General features: G+C 34.3%; 1 long non-coding RNA gene across 2 annotated transcripts in view; it reads left to right on the top strand.

Annotated features, from left to right (window-relative positions):
• Nucleotides 1–15,034, top strand: part of LOC117079419 — a 72,905-nt gene that overhangs the window by 42,940 nt on the left and 14,931 nt on the right. The window contains exons 2-4 of one of the 2 annotated variants that reach the window (XR_004435424.1): nucleotides 6,535–6,630; nucleotides 7,475–7,722; nucleotides 7,882–8,059. This is a non-coding gene — a long non-coding RNA (uncharacterized LOC117079419). Of the gene's footprint in view, nucleotides 1–6,534; nucleotides 6,631–7,474; nucleotides 7,723–7,881; nucleotides 8,767–15,034 lie in introns of those variants that run through there. The other variant, XR_004435423.1, reaches the window with a different exon arrangement.

Here is a 15,034-nt window from a genome sequence, read left to right as displayed (position 1 = left end):
TTCTCCTCTGAGACTACTGGAAAATGGTTAATATTTTGTTGTCTGAGGCTCTGAAATAGATCTGAATAATATTCTAATTAACTTTTATGCCAAACCTACTTTGCTCCAAGGCTAACAATCTATTTTCTACTTAATTATCCATCCCAAATTAGGTTTGGGCAGATTATACAACATAGCCTATCAGGAGGTATTCTATGAGTTTAAATATTTCATTAAGTGACTCAAGCCTGTAATCCCAGCACTTTGGGAGGCCGAGACGGGCGGATCACGAGGTCAGGAGATCGAGACCATCCTGGCGAACACGGTGAAACCCCGTCTCTACTAAAAATACAAAAACTAGCCGGGCGAGGTGGCGGGCGCCTGTAGTCCCAGCTACTCGGGAGGCTGAGGCAGGAGAATGGCGTAAACCCGGGAGGCGGAGCTTGCAGTGAGCTGAGATCCGGCCACTGCACTCCAGCCTGGGCGACAGAGCGAGACTCCGCCTCAAAAAAAAAAAAAAGAAATCTAATAATAAAATTCATAAAGGCATTTAATAAAAAAACAACATTATAGACATATTATAAATTTGAAAATAAGCCCCTGAGTGGTATTAACTTTCCAGGGAAATAACAAAGTTCAAAGATTAAATCCTCCCACTAGTTAAATTTCAAAGGAATTCAAGTTTGAAATAAAAATATCCTGCCTTTATGTGCTGAAAATCCAAAGGAATTAAAACCTGCCCCAATATTAAATTACTTTTTATTTTAGCCAAATGGTTCTCCAAGTGTAGGTGGTGTCAGAATTCTGTCAGTAGCTCAAGAATGAGGTTTCTTTCACTGGAATTACTGCAGTTTCTAAGACACAAAGGTTGAATTAGCTTAATGCCAAGTCTTCAGGTATCGCATATTTTTATTTTACAGGGAAAAAATATTATGGAACTTACAAGCACCAAGGTTAAAAACACTGCAAGAGAAGGAAAATCTAGGCAAAACTATTTTACCATGCTAAATTTATCAGTGATGCCCAAGATGATAGCAAAAATTTAGTGATATTTGAGTAAGTGCCAATGCAGATTTTAGATTTCAACTACATATGCTTATCAACCAGTTAACGACTATTGTCTAATATCAACAATGTACAAGTTTGAATTCAACTAGGAATAATATCCTAGATAGACTTTTTGTTTAGCTTTATGTGTTTTCTATATCTGGGCTGAAAATGTGCTTAAAACTTTAGGGTTCACAAGGACTGCCTCCTGGGAGTGGCTTTCAGTGAACGTTCACATGCCTTTAAGTTGCAAACAGCATTTAGGAGAAATCTGAACTGAAGCTGGTATTTATAAATCTGCATTTTAAGCCCTTATGACCTACAGAGAACCAGTAACTAGTTCTAATACCAGCATGTAGAACTAGTTTACTACTAATACTGCCTTCTCCTTAAGGTACTACCTTTCTTCTCTTTAGATTTTCACATTTTTATAGGTAAGCTTACATGTTTATGTATTTAAATGTTGGCAGCTTGAAATTAACCATTTTCCCCCTACACATGATCCCATGGACAAGTTATATGAACTTAAGGTTAATGCTTTAATATGTCCTTATCTATTTGTGTCTAAAAGAATTTAGAGAAGTAGGTCTAATTTTATCTACCTAACCTCACACTAATAATTTTTTGACAGTGATCTGTAATTCACTCAGAACTCATCAGTTAAGTAGTTTAAAAGGTCAAAAAGGCTATATTATTCCAAAAATAAAATCTTTGCTTCAGCCATGCCTACTTAAAAATATGTGTGCCTGTGTAGAGAGATCTAGCAGCTTGCATTTTGAAGTTGCATGTCTCTGCAAAAGGCCGTGCAGTCTAGTATTTTGGCGAAGTTTATGCAGCTAATATTTGCTACCTTGACACTACTATAGCAGTCTACTGAATTTATCTATAAATGTTCCATGCCTGATCATGCAGTCCTGCATTTGCAATGACTCACCAGTGGATAATCCCACTACAAACAGGAGTCAAAATGCCATGCGGTTTCTTCTTTGGTCAGAGCAGTTTTAAATCATCTAACTGCTGAAACAACCTGTCCAGTCACACATTAGCCAGTAGAAATGGATAAGTTTGAAATGCTTTCTTCATATATTAAAATCTTAGATCTCTGTACCCTGAATCATCACAAGACTTTTAGCGTGTTATTTTGGTCTGAAATTATATTCCTGGCTTTATTAATTTCCATTTCTAATCAATGTCCAATTGTTGAGGACTTTAGCAACCCAAATACAATCCCCTCCTTAAGCAAGGTGAGAAAAAAGAAATACCTGATGATGGTATCCATATTGCTCTTATTGCTAATAATAGCTTAATCGTTCATGTTGTTTTGTGGATCAAAATAGGTCCACTAACAGAACTCAAGATTGAAAAGGGTTTATCCACCTAGACACACAGAGGCAATGTGGTGGAAAGTATGCCTTTATAGTAGAGAAGTGTGTGTTCTGTGGAGGACAAGGGAAAACTGTCTTTCAAAAGAGACACAGACATAGCTTAGCTCAAGATACCCAGTTTATTTTCTTGACTTTTTACAAAAAACAAACAATACCACCTTCTTTTAAATAGATTGAGTAAGGGAAAGCTTTCCCTTAGGATCAATAACAGATTTAGGCGGGAGTACAGGTCAGGTGTGTTGCTTATACTTTAGTAAAATGATGAAAATCATATCCTTATAAAAACTTATAAACTAGAATGTGCTACAACTTTAGATTTCAGATACTATTTAATGCAAAGGCAATTATTAACTACATCAATTTTCTACATTTTAAAAGAAAATTTGTTAAACCATAGGCTAATTTATTTCATTAACTATGTTTATAAATTAATGCAAGTATTTTAAAAGTCAAGATTGTATATTTAGTTCTACAAGTGGATTCAAACATAGATACACTGATGATTTTAATTTCGTGAAGGTGGATGGGGGCTTGGAGAAATAATTATTGTTGTTCACAACTTAAGTATAAATAATAAATAAACACAATTTGATGAAGAATGGCTAACTCCACCTTGGAAGAAATGCTTAATTGTTTACCCACATTTCAAAGCCTAAGTATTTTTTATTGATATTTATGAAATCTTAAAAATGAATAGAAACCATTTTTCTTTTTATTTATGTTGGTAAAATAAATATATTATTCTATTTTAAAGGTATAACTTAACTATATGACAAAATGATATGTTAGGTCTGCCTAAATACTAGAAAAGTTCATTTGTGTGGTTAGCCGTTGGAACCAAATGGAACATCAGACATCATTCTGAACTCTTCTGAACTGGCATATGAGTTAAGTCTCACAGCAAAGTATGTGGCAATATTTAGATAATACTCTGTTCTTCTGACTTTTGTTTCACTATCTTTTGTCTGTATCAAATTGCCTGTCCCTTTTGAACTACTATTGCCATATACAAGATAATTTCAATTAGCTCTGGACAAATCACATTTAATGATTTGTTTATGCATACTGATATTCTCAAATAGACTCAGTCTAGGGACAATCCTGGAGTCCTTATGAGTATTAGGAGTTTGGCTGACAGCAAACACTATCCCACAGTTCAGTTACAGACAATGCATTGAGTCTTGTTTTCTCTAAATGATGCAGCTCAGGAAATAGTGATAGCCTGAGTTAATTAAGGATTGAGTATTAACATTAGCTTCAGTGTAGATATACTTATTACTGCTTTCAGTGGAAAAAAATCTGCATTTAATTCATTTATTGACATAACATAATATTTTAGGAAACAAGATGTCATACTGTTAGAATAATTCTCATTTAAGATAGTATATAGGCCGGGCGCGGTGGCTCAGCCTGTAATCCCAGCACTTTGGGAGGCCGAGACGGGCGGATCACGAGGTCAGGAAATCGAGACCATCCTGGCTAACACGGTGAAATCCCGTCTCTACTAAAAATACAAAAACTAGCCGGGCGAGGTGGCGGGCGCCTGTAGTCCCAGCTACTCGGGAGGCTGAGGCAGGAGAATGGCGTAAACCTGGGAGACGGAGCTTGCAGTGAGCTGAGATCCGGCCACTGCACTCCAGTCCGGGCGACAGAGCGAGACTCCGCCTCAAAAAAAAAAAAAAAAAAAAAAGATAGTATATAAAATTGAAGGTTAATGATGTGGCAACAAATAAAATAAGCCAGACAAGTCCCAGATTATCACACAAACATGCAGAAGAGTGTGTACCATAACAGCTCTGGTCTAGATAAGGGATCAATATTCTTCTTTCTATTATTTCTATTTTCAGAATTAGAGGCTGATAACTCTCTGCTTCATTACTCTCAAAATTACAATATTAGGAAGGAAACCTGATTTCTAAGACACATTTTTATTAAGTACATCTACAATAAAATATGAATTATTTTTCATTGGGGTAATACATCAAAACTTCAAGAACCAAAATGTATAAACATGTGCCATTTTGTAACTGCCACTTTGTTAATTTATTCAAGCAACAATTATTTACTGAGTAAAGCATCAATCAATGTCCACAAACAAGACCAACAAGACAACAAGGAAACAAGAAACATTCTAGGTATTTTATACTGAAGTATTTTATACAGAGAATTGTATAGTTGACACAAGAGCTGAGAAGACAAATAAGAGATGATGAAGTAACATAAAGAACAGCAGCTGGGAGGACAAGTATCACACAGAGTAGGGCAGATATAGGGAAAAATCCATTTGCGAAGGCACTAGAGAATTAAGAATACCATGATGGTTAGTCTTCCAACAGTGCCTCCCTTGGTTGAAACCACATGGTAACCATTGAGCAGAAGAACCTAGGAGATAGTTTTCAGAACAGCAAGGTATGGATTGGAATACAAATCATGCAGACAGGCACATGTGCCAACTATGTACCAAGCATTCTTCTGGGAGGCAGGAATTCAGAAATAAACAAAACTGACCCAAATCCTTGTTCTCAGGGAGGTTTATAGGTGGGTTTATAGGTAATACTTAATATCTATGTTGCTCATAATTACTATAAATAATCCAATATAATTTAAATATACCAGTCCAGTAAGCCTCATAAAATATCTATAGGAGAGTATTATTATTGCTCTCATTTAGATAAAAAGGCCAAGAGGTTAAATACCTGAGATCCCAATGCTTGCAGTGCCATAGCCAAGATTTAAACCAAACATTCTGGCTCAGAGTACATTCTCTTTAATCCTGTTCCATCCTACATTTTTATATCTTATACTTTCTATCTTTTCTTTATACCATAAATAATGATAATTACAATTACAACATTTAGAACTTTTTAAAGTTTTAAAATGTTTACATACAGATATCTAAAATTTTGAATAGCAAGTATACATTTGTCCACTATTGTAAAAAATATAAACACATTTTTCTTACTTCTTGAACATAATAAAAGCGTACTAATATTTTTTGAGAAGAAACTTTATAACCTCTAGGTAATGTTTCCATGCCTCAGTTTTTAAGGTTTTCAGTTGGTGAGACAGGGAATCAGAATCAGAAAACAATGTTGTAATTAAATTTCACATAGAGGTAGGGAACAGCATAAGGGCAGTGGGTACTTCTGAATATAACAAGAATTTAGCCTACTTTACAATCTCCTCATGGCCACACAAAATCACAGAAAGAGACTAAAAATACTAGTAGGGTTTTCTAAATAAATGAATATATTATCTCTAATACTTGCTACCAAGTAAGAGAAGAATTATTTCTGAGCCTAGGCTGTGGTTTCCTATATAAATGTGAAAGCATTTTTAAGAGAAGTAGGTTTTATCTCTTTCCCCCTTATGTTTTCAGCAGATCAGAGGCAGCATTTGTAGAAATGTTATTTATTGTACTTCATATAGAACAATAAAACCCAAATGTCTCCTCATGAGGGCTGAGGCACTATGATCGTAGTTCTTGTCCTCTGTCCATATTTCTTTTTATTTTTATATTTTCCCATTTTTATTTATTGTTTTTAAGAAAGCCAGAATAACTGTGCCATGCCTCAAGTAGGTGGGACATTTGGCTTAAAATTATATAGTTTCAGGTCATAATGACTATGTGGTCTTTGATTTTTTTTAACTTCAAAACAATTCACATAGCTTAAAACAATTGAAATGTGAACTGATGACTTTGGGGAATCCTTGCTGCCCTTTGTAAAAGATGGATGCAATAGACATTTCTGCTTAGTGCATAGAATACTGACATCATGTAATTATAGCCATGCTAGGTAACAGCCCTTTAGTCAGAACACTATTAGAAAAACCACACCCTGTTCTAGAAGGAATTGATTCTGCATGAATTATAGGATAAAATGGGAGGCTTGGGTTTGCAATTTGAACTCTTTTCTTCCTATTTCTATTTCTTAGCTAACAGGTTTACCTTTAAATATTATACACATCCAAAATTATTTCTTGTTCTAATTTCACACTAAATATAAAAATTAAATTTCTTAAAATATTGAATTCCTAATTATACACCTACAGATTGTTACATAAAAGCCATTTTTTAAAGTTTATTCATTTGTTAGTGAAACTCTTCTTTTGTTAATATTAGGAGAAAGCTGAAGAGTAAAAAAGGAGAAAGAGGATTGCCAATTATAGTTGATTTGACATGAATGTCAGGCTTCTGTTGTTTCCTAAAAACAAATAGGTAGGTTGGGTCTTCAATCCATAATCACAAATTATTTAATGTAAAATTATATAAACATATGTTTGTATTTTAAATATTTGAGTGTATATAATTATGCTTTAATTAAAGTATATAGTAAACTATTTCTTGTAATTCTATAACAACATTTCACTCTTTATAGTAACACAAATGATAATCTGTAGTGTAACTGTAAATATTGCTGATAAGAACAAAAAAAAAACACATACATTAGAGACCTTAAAGCCTTAAATATGTTACCTTTATAAGAAGCCATCCTTAGAGACTATGCATTTGTTAAGATAACATAATTACGGAACTTAATTTCAAAATCGTCATGACAAACTTTAAGATGCATATAGAATTTAATAACTTTTTTAATGAGGGAAAATATTATAATATTTCTATAGTGTAATGTCTAGTTAATGGTTATTAAATGTCAGAAACATTGTAAAAGTCAATATTAGGGAGCATGTCTTATATTACCCTTAAAATTTCATATTGCAAAGTAATTAAGGGCATTTCCCATTTAATGATTCACTAAGGCATGGTAATATACATTCTCTTTATTTTTTATAAGCAGAAGTAGCTACTGTCCTCAGGTTTAAACACCTCAGGACCATATTCTGCTTTGTAATGCCAGGGTGGACACTACCAACCACATTTCTGTTCCGCCGGCTGGCTCGAAAGGCCGGAGGGAGAAAAGACACCTTCTCCTTTCTGTTTTCTTTCTGTTGATTTTTCCTTTTCTAGTTGTTTCCCATTTTATTCACTATCATAGTGACAATTTGTTTCAGTAAGAACGTGATTTCATGTGTTTGTTTTTTCATTTTTTTTTAAATTTCAGCACTCTCAAAACCATTTCTATCTTACACCTTCAGAGAAGCCAGCCTTCATTAAAGACTGAATGAAGTAAAATAAAGACTTAATATGCTAATACTTAAAATAGGAGGAACCTCTGTTGAGCTCCAAGACATGGCACTAGCTGAATAGTGCCTTCTGATCAGAATCTAAGTTCCAGCTTCAATTGTCGACTCCTCTAACCTTTTAAGTTTTAATTTTCTCAACTTCTTCCCTTTGTTTCATCAGCACTAGGTAGGTAGCTGCAGTCTGCTGTTGCTATCTTCATATACCTTAATATTCCTTTTTCTGCCTCGTCTTAAATGACAATTGTCAACTATTCTCCCATCCTTATGTATTTTTTGCAACTCTCTCCGTGCAGTACAGTTTACTTCCCTTCTCCTTGAATCCTAGTTGACATTGCAACTTGCTTTGGCGAATAAGCATGGGACAGAAATGAGATCTACCAACTTTTTATTGCTCTCTTTGAGTTCTGTGCCACCATGTAAGAAGTATAACTTATGCTGCTTCTAGTGAAGTTGAGCCTCATCCAGATGTTTCAGCTACCGTAACTAAGGCACCAGACATGTGGGTGAGCCATTTGGATTTTCTATCCTCATCCCCGGCTGAGCTCCCAGGGCAATGGAACTGCATAAATTGGACCATTTGGAATAGAAGGACTGCCCAGATGATTCCAGTCAGCCAAGGATCATAAGAATCCTGAGAAATAATATGTCATGATTGTCTTAAGCAACTAAATGAAAACGTAGTTGTATACAAAGCAGTATATAACTACAAAAGCCTTTGAGTTCAAGAGCTAGTTTAACTTTATAGTAACTATTCCATTGAAAATCTCTGGTGTGTGGTTTCTGTCTCCTGATTGGATCCTGACAGATCCAAACGTAAATGCTGAAACCAATAAAATAATTTGGTCTAATGTTATATGTTTTACTAATGTTTTCACATGTTAAACAGGCTAATACATTTTGAAAACAATCTTAATTCCAATATATTAAGAACATAACTATAACAAGAATTAGTTTATCAGAAAAAAAATTAAAAAATTAAACAATATTGTAATGTGATACTCTAATAGCTACTATTGAAATAGTAAATTTTATTGAAGGTAATGTTTAATATTTAACAGTGCAGCTATTAACTATCTTCTCAATCTATCAGGCCATTGATAATAATATCAAATAGAATCCAATTCAGGTTATTTTATATATTGTCATCGCAGGAAGTTAATATTATGTTAGTGATGAATGTAACTATTATAGGTGACTAATGGCATTTGTGATTATAAGATCAAATATCAATTATGTTAACTTGAGGTGTCATAAGTGGATGATAATTATGACAGTGAATAAAAGAGTTATAAGTTATTGGTAGTTATGAGTTATTGGGTAAATTTTAACTATAATGAGTTTTAAATATTGGGTTTGAAATTTCATTTATGTCATTAGATCAATGAGAAATAATATTAGAGACTCTGTAATTGAATAAGGTCATAAGACTTCTCCAGCCAAAGCAGCATTTCAACAGAACAGCATATGACTTTAAAGGAGATTTTCACAGCCAGGTACAGGAGCCTGAGGTGGGAAGACTGCTTGAGGTCAGAGTTCAAGGCTTCAGTGTGCTGTAAATAGGCCCTGCACTCAAACATGGGCAACACAACAAGACCCTTTCTCTAATATATATATATATATATAATGAAAAAGACTTTCTTCCACAGACAGACCTAAGCAGGTTTTAATATAATCTTTGGGATCAGGTAATCCTAAGACCATGAAGACAGAGAAAAGATGTTCCCCTAAACCATGTAATTCATATAATATCAGGACATTCTCTAAAGGCAGAATTTTAGTATATCAAATTGGATAGCAGAGTATCACATCTGAAATAATGAGTATTTGAACATGCAAAAATGGAGACAATATGACTCCCTGAACTCTATCGTCATAAGTCTTTAATAATCAGTCCTCAATCTGGGGGTCGGGGAAGAGTTGTACTAACCCCTTGTAAAAACAAGAGTATAACCTTACTTTTTTTTTCCTTTTAGTGAAATTTCCCTAATATCCCCTGGCAAAATAATTGAAATGCTTCCTCTTGCTATGATCTTAACCTGTATATATTAGGATCTAATTTATACTCTTGTTCAAATATGTTATATTGCTTGAAATAAGTTTCTATGCCTATTTTCTTTGCAACAACCTAAAACCACAAACACAAATTTTTCTACAATAAGAATGATATTAAATTTCTGAAGAGCAAGGGAGGTGGGTAGTTAGGAATAGCTGGTAAAAGAGAGAAAAAATAATTTCCATCTGCAAAATAAAATAACATTGCTGAAAAATATGTGCACATGGATAGGTAATTGGACCAAACACATAGTGGACAAAAAAGCTATTAAAACATTGTTTAGTTATCTGTATAACTATTTGGACTGAAAATCCTGCACCTGAGAGAAAACATCACAAACAATCATGTATTTTCGTGAAAGTCATTTAACTGACATTTATATAGTACCTACTCTCTGCTAGTTATTAAATATTTAAGTGCCTGAATCTTCACACCATTATTATTCGACAATTATTACTACCACTTTACAGATGGAAAACTCAACAAATATATGATAAATAATAGTATGACACATATCATATACACACATATGTATATATTCATTGTATACATTGTAATTACTTAGTTTTTTCTAAATACACATTTAATTGCAAACTTTTTGCAATGAAAATAGTAAATCCAGTTGAATAGAAAAGGGAATGTTCAACAATCTTAGATTAACTTGCATAGCAAGCTAATAAAAACTTATTAGCTTGAGTTTAATGTTAAAGGGAGAGAAGAATCCTGAGCATCAGGGAAAGGAAGAATTATATTTTTCATGTCTATTGCAAAATATGCAAACTTATTTAAATAAGACAGAAAACGGGCATTTTACAGCAAACACCCATTATTTGTGTCCACCATGGTAGGCATCCTGTCTATGATTTAGAACTTTTCCACATTATGAGACAGGCTTTTCTAAGGTGAAAATTTAAGGATTAACATTTTCAGATCCTTTTGCTGCTAATGTGCATATGTTACTTAAGTGCTTCCAGTTTGAAACAAACCCATTAGGGATTGAATTAAAGCATGAGGCTTTAATTCACAAGTGGGCAACATGAGGATATAGTTGCATGTTCTAGCAAGCGTTTGCTATCTTTTTTTGGTGGCAGATATGGTATAACATATTAATCATTTCACTACAGTTTGAAATGTAAGTTGTTCCCCAAAGTTTGGCATATGTATATATAAATGTTTTGACATATAATTTGGTTAATAATTTTAAATCGTTCATAAGAGATTCTCAGTGATTAATAACTATGGATATTGGCTCTTTAAATATTTTCATAAATATCTTACTAATTGACGCAACTCTAACCAGCTCTGAATCTATCTTGAACATTAACTAACCTTCAAAGGCACTGAATATTATATTTTAAAATGTGAATTTGATGGGTGAAAATGTTGCTATATTAAATGTTCTTTATGTCTTCATTTGTCTTTCATTGACTATATGTTCATAATTTATATTCCATGTGTCTTTTATGTTTTCTGATGATGTTCTTTAAGTAGTTTGTTAATGATGGTCTTTTTGGTCTTGTAGAGTTGTAAGTTATAAATATATTATGCTAAATATATATATTTACTGTATTTTTAAAATGTGTAAGTGTACAATAAATTACTATTGACTCTAGGTACAATGTGGTAGAACAGACATCTAGAACCTATTCATAAGTGAAACTTCATACCTGTTGATTAGTACCTCCATTTTCCTCTTTTCCTAGCCCCGGGCATCCACCATTCCACTCTTTGATTCCATGGTTTTTATTAGTTTAAAAGAATTAAGTAATTTATATAAGTGAAATCATGCAGCATTTATCTTTCTGTAACTGGCTGATTTCTCTTAGCATAATGTTCTTAAGATGTATCCAAGTTGTTGCATACTACAGAATTTTCTTCTTTTTTAAGGCCAAATAGGATTCCATTCTATGTATATTCCAATTGTATTCCATTGCATGTATATTTTCTTCATTCATTTACCTGTGGATGAATGTACCGTATTTTCTTTACCTGTTTATCTGTGAATAGACATTTAGGTTGTTTCTACATCTTGGCTGTTGTGCATAGTGCTACAATAAATATAGGAGTACAGATATATCTTCAAGATACTGATGTTATTTCCTTCAGAAATATGCCCAGAAGTGAGATTGCTGGATCATATGATAATTATATATATTTTAATTTTTTTGCAGAACCTTCATCATGTTTTCCATAATAGCTGTAACAACTTAACATTCTTGCCAATAGTGTACAAGGGTTATCTTTTCTCCACATCCTTGTCAATACTTCATTTTTTTTTTTTTTTTTTTTTTTTTTTTTTTTTTGAGACAAGTCTCGCTCTATCACCCAGGCTGGAGTGCAGTGGCCCAATCTCAGTTCACTGCAAGCTCCGCCTCCTAGGTTCACGCGATTCTCCTGCCTCAGCCTCCCAAGAAGCTGGAACTACAGGCGCCAGCAACCATGCCCGGCTAATTTTTTTTTTTTTTTTTTTTTGTATTTTTAGTAGATACAGGGTTTCACCGTGTTAGCCAGGATCATCTCAATTTCCTGACATCGTGATCCATCCGCCTAGGCCTCCCAAAGTTCTGGGATTACAGACGTGAGCCACCGCACCTGGCCGCCAATACTTCCTATCTTTTATTTTATCGATAATAGCCATCCTGACAGGCGTAAAGATTTCATTGTGATTTTGATTTGCATTCCATGATATAATGACATTGAACATTTTTTCATGTATCTATTGTCCATTTGTACGTTTCTTTAGAGAAATGTCTACTCAAGCAAGTTCTTAGCCAATTTTTCAATTAGAGTATTTGATTTTTTGCTGTTGAGTTGTAAGAGTTCCTTATAAAAGTTAGTAGAATCAGTGAACCTTATTTTTGTTTTAAAAACCGAGGCGACTTATTAGATATCTTGGTTTTAACCTTCAAATTTCACCAGTTAGAATGCTTAAACAAAAACTCGCCAAGATTGCTACTTCCAACAAGACACAAATTTGCCAGAAAAGTGGAGTGTAGCAGAACTTTATGGTTTGTAAGCCTTTTAAATATGGGCCAAAGAATAGTATGTCAGTGTACATTTTCTCTTTGTCAGAGTTATAAATGCCCAATTCTTTGCCCTTCTTTTTTCCTGTGACAAATAGGAAAGCACATTTTCTCAGTCTGCTCATGTAAAGACAATACTGAGCATAAATGTTACATGTCTGGAGAGTAAATGATTGAAAGCATTTTGCATATTTTCAAGAAAACCTCCAGGTTTGTATGGTGATTCTGCTTAGAACACTTAAAGTCGATGTATGAATACAATCTCTTCTATGCACGAGAGAATGTAGGGAATACAGGGAAAGGATCATCTAAATTTTGCATGATAATCAGGAAAGAGCCAATGTGAAACTGATAGTATAGGGACAAAATGATGTAAACAAATAAGCAGCAATATTGAATAAACATGGGATATTATATGATTGTTTATTTATAAGAAGTGGATGAAATGGCCTTGTCGCTAAGTATCTAAAAGAACAGATATTCAAGCAAAGATTCCGTATACTTTATTTATTTATTTACTCATTTTTTTGAGATGGAGTCTCACTCTGTCACCTAGGCTGGAGTACAGTGGCGCGATCTCGGCTCATTGCAAGCTCCACCTCCCGGGTTCACACCATTCTCCTGCCTCAGCCTCCCAAGTAGCTGGGACTGCAGGCACCCGCCACCACACCCGACTAATGCTTCTTTGTATTTTTAGTAGAGACGGGGTTTCACTGTGTTAGCCAGGATGGTCTCGATCTCCTGACTTTGTGATCTGCCTGCCTCGGCCTCCCAAAGTGCTGGAATTACAGGCATGAGTCACTGCACCGGGCCAGATTCCATGTAAAGACTTGTGAATTGAGTCTTATTTACTTGTCTGCTGAGATAACATGCTCTATATAAAGATAAAATAGAGCTAATAATTGTAATTTTGAAAGTCACTCACAATAGAGATTTTAAAATGTCTTATATATTCCCTCTTAGAACCAAACATCCAAAAGTGTATTTTAATTGAAAAATATTTATATTATATATCTATATTTGTCTATCTATACCTTCATATATTTAGTTTTTCTGTGAAACCAAAAAATTGAAAACCTAATGATATAACAGATTACTGATTTCACTTCTTCTGAATTTTTATTTCTACACCAAAGATATATATCAAAGATCAATAAACTTTTTTTTTTTTTTGAGACAGAGTCTGACCCTGTCATCCAGACTGGAGTGCAATGGCGCAATATCGGCTCACTGCAACCTCCACTTCCCAGGTTCAAGAGATTCTCCTGACTCAGCGTCCCGAGTAGCTGGTATTACAGGCCACACCTGGCTAATTTTTTAGATGGAGTTTTACCATGTTGGCCAGGTTGGTCTTGAACTCCTGACCACTTGATCCGCCCACCTCAGCCTCCCAAAGTGCTGGGATTATAGGTGTGAGCCATCACGCCCAGCCAATAAATATATTTTTTTAAAGTTTAACAATAAATATACCTCTTCTAAATTATTAGTCATAGCATTCACTTGACATCTAATCATATTTTACCTTATTTTTTGTCAATTGGAAAATATTCTGAGTAGATACTCTGTGAAAATTACCATGTGAATATAAATAAAAGTTATTTCCTATTTTACCTCTTCTCTCTGTGCATCTTATCTCTTAAAGATTACTTTCCTCATCAACATATGTGCTGTGTTTTCATTTTCCCCATAAAGCCAAAAGCTACTACTATAATCACAATATGTACTTAATAATTAGTTTAATTAATTACTATTATCGGTGTTTATTAGTCTTAAGTAATTGTATCATTATAGACAAAGAAATTGCAGAGTTTGATATACAAACATTGGTGTGTATGAGATTGAAGCATCTTCTTGTGAGGTAATAGGAAGGATTTCAGCAAGGCAAAATGAAATAGATGCATTTTTTTTTTTTTTTTTTTTTTTTTGAGACGGAGTCTTGCTCTGCCGCCCAGGCTGGAGTGCAGTGGCCGGCTCTCAGCTCACTGCAAGCTCCGCCTCCCGGGTTCACGCCATTCTCCTGTCTCAGCCTCCCGAGTAGCTGGGACTACAGGCGCCCGCCTCGTCGCCCGGCTAGTTTTTTGTATTTTTTAGTAGAAACGGGGTTTCACCGTATTAGCCAGGATGGTCTCGATTTCCTGACCTCGTGATCCGCCCGTCTCGGCCTCCCAAAGTGCTGGGATTACAGGCTTGAGCCACCGCGCCCGGCCAGATGCATTTTTTAAAACTCTTCATTACCCTATAATTTACTGGTGGCAATTTTATTTCAATTTGGAATTTATAGGCTAGCAATCTAATTGATCAACTAGAAGACACCTAAAATATAATAAAACTTGCAATGCTGTTATTTATTTCCATAATGAATGAATTAGTGGTTCTTTAGTTTTTAACATACTTTCATATTT

The sequence above is a fragment of the Trachypithecus francoisi genome, unplaced genomic scaffold (assembly GCF_009764315.1).
Source record: "Trachypithecus francoisi isolate TF-2019V2 unplaced genomic scaffold, Tfra_2.0 Lachesis_group7, whole genome shotgun sequence".
Lineage (NCBI taxonomy): Eukaryota > Metazoa > Chordata > Mammalia > Primates > Cercopithecidae > Trachypithecus > Trachypithecus francoisi.
Note: the sequence above shows the minus strand (reverse complement) of the source record. Positions and strands in the feature narration are given on the sequence as shown.